This window comes from Calidris pugnax, unplaced genomic scaffold (assembly GCF_001431845.1).
Source record: "Calidris pugnax isolate Ruff unplaced genomic scaffold, ASM143184v1 scaffold490, whole genome shotgun sequence".
Lineage (NCBI taxonomy): Eukaryota > Metazoa > Chordata > Aves > Charadriiformes > Scolopacidae > Calidris > Calidris pugnax.
In genome coordinates, this window is record NW_015091294.1 from 104,158 (window position 1) to 108,509 (window position 4,352).

The following is a 4,352-nucleotide window of genomic DNA, read 5'->3' on the forward strand; positions in this document are numbered from 1 at the left end:
CCCCTTCTGGTGGCCCTCCAGGAGGTCTCAGGGCCTCCTCGCTCTTCAAGGTGTCCCCCCCCCTACATCTCAGGAAGGCAAATATTTCATGGAAAACAAGTATTTTAACCCAAATTTAATTTAACCCCTCTCCCAACGACCTTTTGAAGGCCTCTTGGGTGCTGATGTTCCTCCTCCAACCCTCTGCCCGAGGTTCTCACATGGAGATGGAGCTCCTCCTCGACGTCTCGGCCAACTTGATTTTTTTTTGCCCAAATCGTCCCTTAATCAACCCATTAAATGACTTTTTTTTTCCATCTTGGAGCACCCCATGGTGGTGGTCTCCTCTTCCTTCCACCAGGAAGCCTCTTGTGGTCCTCGAGCTCTTCTGGTGGACACCTTCCACCAGACCAAGTTGCTCAAAGCCCAAAGGATTTGGGTTTGGGGTGGTCCCCACCCCAGGGTAGGACCTTCCGCTTGGTTTGGTTGAACCTCATGAGGTTCTTCTCCAGCCCGTCCAGGTCCTTCTAGATGGCATCCTGTCCCACCCCACCGCTCAGCTTGGTGGCCTCCACAAACTCATTGGGGTTGTCCTCCGTCCCACTCGCCAAGCGCTGGTCCCAGTACCACCCCCTGAGGAACACCACTCGTCGCTGGTCACCACCAGGACACAGAGCTGGTGACCACAACTCCTTGAGTGGGACCATCCAGCTGGTTCCTCGTCCACCGAGTGGTCCATCTGTCAAACCCACCTCCCTCCAACTTCGACACCAGGACACGTCGCGTGGGACAGAATTCCTAAAAAACACGAATTCTGGGTGGAAGGAACGTGTCTCCCCACGAGGGACCACGGGTGGTGGAGCTTCACAAGACCTTCACAAGACCTTTGTCCCTCCAACTTCAACACCAGGACACGTCGCGTGGGACAGAATTCCTAAAAAACACGAATTCTGGGTGGAAGGAACGTGTCTCCCCACGAGGGACCGTGGGTGGTGGAGCTTCACAAGACCTTTGAGGGGACCAGGAACCACGTTTTGGGGTTCACCTCCCAGATGCCACCTCCCCTTCTCCAATGGGATGTCCTCCCGGGAGGCCCTGAGCTCCCTCTGGCCTCGTTGACCCCGCGCCAGAAGCTTTTTATGGAGCTGGAGCAGCTTGTTTTTAACTTGAGGGATCATCCCCGAGGATGGAGGTGCCAGGTAATGAAGCGGCTCGTTAACGAGTGCGCCCGCTCGTTAAAACCCTGACTCGCCGCGCTATTTGGGTGCCGCTGAGTTCACCCGGTGGCAGCCGTAACGGGATGTTCCCCTCGGGCGGCGCAAAAAAAGGGACGAGCTGGAAGCCATCGAGAAGAGTCCTCCAGGGTCGGATGACCAAGGGCAGCGCGTGATTGAGGGATGGGAGATGAGCCCAGACCTTCCGGGCGGTGGGAAATCTCCTGGTCTTCCAGGAGAGGGAGACCTGAGCAGCTTTGGGTTGGGGTCAGGATGTCCCACAGCTCTCCTGGATTCAATGGGTTGGGTCCAGGATGTCCTGCAGATCTCCTGGACTTGGTGGTTCGGGTCCGGGATGTCCTGGAGCTCTCCTGGATTCAATGGGTTGGGTCCAGGATGTCCTGCAGCTCTCCTGGACTTGGTGGTTTGGGTCTGGGGCAGGTCTCCTGGATTTGGTGGTTCAGGTCCAGGATGTCCTGCAGATCTCATGGATTCAATGGGTTGGGTCCAAGATGTCCTGCAGCTCTCCTGGACTTGGTGGTTGGGTCCAGGATGTCCTGCAGCTCTCCTGGATTCAATGGGTTGGGTCCAGGATGTCCTGCAGATCTCCTGGATTCAATGGTTTGGGTTCAAGATGTCCTGTAGCTCTCCTGGATTTGGTGGGTTGGCGGGAGACCTGAGCAGCTTTGGGTTGGGGTCAGGATGTCCCACAGCTCTCCTGGATTCAATGGGTTGGGTCCAGGATGTCCTGCAGATCTCCTGGACTTGGTGGTTCGGGTCCGGGATGTCCTGGAGCTCTCCTGGATTCATCTCCTGGATTTGGTGGTTTGAGTCTGGGATGTGCTGCAGCTCTCCTGGACTTGGTGCTTGAGTCCAGGATGTCTTGCAGCTATGCTGGACTTGGTGGTTCGGGTCCAGGATGTCCTGCAGCTCTCCTGGACTTGGTGGTTCAGGTCTGGGATGTCCTACAGCTCTCCTGGATTTGGTGGGTTGGCTCTAGAATGTCCCACAGCTCTCCTGGATTCAATAGGTTGGGTCCAGGATGTCCTGCAGATCTCCTGGATTCAATGGGTTGGGTTCAAGATGTCCTGTATCGCTCCTGGATTTGGTGGGTTGGCTCCAGGATTTGGGTTCAAGATGTCCTGTAGCTCTCCTGGATTTGGTGGGTTGGCTCCAGGATGTCCCACAGCTCTCCTGGATTTCGTGAGTTGGGTCCAGGATGTACTGGAGCTCTCCTGGACTTACTTGGTGGTTCGAGTCCAGGATGTCCTGCAGCTCTCCTGGACTTAGTGGTTCAGGTCCAGGATGTCCTGGAGCTCTCCTGGACTTGGTAGTTTGAGTCCAGGATGTCTTGCAGCTATGCTGGACTTGATGGTTTGGGTCCAGGATGTCCTGGAGCTCTCCTGGACTTGGTGGTTTGAGTCCAGGATGTCCTGCAGCTCTTCTGGATTTGGTGGGCTGGCTCCAGGATGTCCTGCAGCAATCCTGGACTTGATGGTTGGGTCTGGGATGTCCTGCAGCTCTCCTGGACTTAGTGGTTCAGGTCCAGGATGTACTGGAGCTCTCCTGGACTTGGTGGTTCAGGTCCAGGATGTACAGGACTTCTCCTGGACTTGGTGGTTGGGGTCTGGGATGTCCCACAGCTCTCCTGGACTTGGTGGTTGGGGTCCAGAATATCCTGCAGCTCTTCTGGATTCAGTGAGTTGGGTCCAGGATGTCCCACAGCTCTCCTGGATTCAATGGGTTGGGTCCAGGATGTCCTGCAGCTCTCCTGGATTTGATGGTTCAGGTCCAGGATGTCCCACAGCTCTCCTGGATTCAATGGGTTGGGTCCAGGATGTCCTGCAGCTCTCCTGGATTTGATGGTTCAGGTCCAGGATGTCCCACAGCTCTCCTGGATTCAATGGGTTGGATCTGGGATGTCCTGGAGCTCTCCTGGACTTGGTAGTTTGAGTCCAGGATGTCTTGCAGCTATGCTGGACTTGATGGTTTGGGTCCAGGATGTCCTGGAGCTCTCCTGGACTTGGTGGTTCGAGTCCAGGATGTCCTACAGCTCTCCTGGACTTGATGGTTGGGTCCAGGATGTCCTGGAGCTCTCCTGGATTCAGTGGGTTGGGTCCAGGATGTCCTACAGCTCTCCTGGACTTGGTGGTTCAGGTCCAGGATGTACAGGACTTCTCCTGGACTTGGTGGTTGGGGTCTGGGATGTCCCACAGCTCTCCTGGACTTGGTGGTTGGGGTCCAGAATATCCTGCAGCTCTTCTGGATTCAGTGAGTTGGGTCCAGGATGTCCCACAGCTCTCCTGGACTTGGTGGTTCAGGTGCAGGATTTCCCACAGCTCTCCTGGATTTTGTGGGTTGGCTCCAGAATGTCCCACAGCTCTCCTGGATTCAATGGGTTGGGTCCAGGATGTTCTGCAGCTCTCCTGGACTTGGTGGTTGGGGTTCAGGCTGTCCTGCAGCTCTCCTGGATTTGATGGTTCAGGTCCAGGATGTCCCACAGCTCTCCTGGATTCAATGGTTTGGGTCCAGGATGTCCTACAGCTCTCCTGGACTCGGTGGTTCAGGTCCAGGATGTCCCGCAGCGCTCCTGGATTTGGTGGGTTGGCTCCAGAATGTCCCACAGCTCTCCTGGATTCAGTGTGTTGGGTCCAGGATGTCCTACAGCTCTCCTGGACTTGGTGGTTGGGGTTCAGGCTGTCCTGCAGCTCTCCTGGATTTGATGGATCAGGCCCAGGATGTCCTGCAGATCTTATGGATTCAGTGGGTTGGATTCAGGATGTCCTGCAGCTCTCCTGGACTTGGTGGTTTGGGTCCAGGATGTCCTGCAGCTCTGCTGGACTTGGTGGTTTGGGTCCAGGATGTACATCCTGCAGCTCTCCTGGATTCAGTGTGTTGGGTCCAGGATGTCCTACAGCTCTCCTGGACTTGGTGGTTCAGGTGCAGGATTTCCCACAGCTCTCCTGGATTTTGTGGGTTGGCTCCAGAATGTCCCACAGCTCTCCTGGATTCAATGGGTTGGGTCCAGGATGTTCTGCAGCTCTCCTGGACTTGGTGGTTGGGGTTCAGGCTGTCCTGCAGCTCTCCTGGATTTGATGGTTCAGGTCCAGGATGTCCCACAGCTCTCCTGGATTCAATGGTTTGGGTCCAGGATGTCCT

At 55.8% G+C, this 4,352-nt stretch overlaps 1 protein-coding gene across 1 annotated transcript in view; it reads right to left on the reverse strand.

Moving 5' to 3' along the window:
• IRF5 (interferon regulatory factor 5) overlaps positions 1 to 1,517 on the reverse strand; it is a 16,843-nt gene extending 15,326 nt beyond the window's left edge. Inside the window, exon 1 of the mRNA XM_014960740.1 lies at positions 732 to 1,517. The gene's annotated coding sequence lies outside the window, so the exon portion shown is untranslated. The remainder of the gene's footprint in view (positions 1 to 731) is intronic.
• Between the last annotated feature and the right edge of the window lie 2,835 nt (positions 1,518 to 4,352).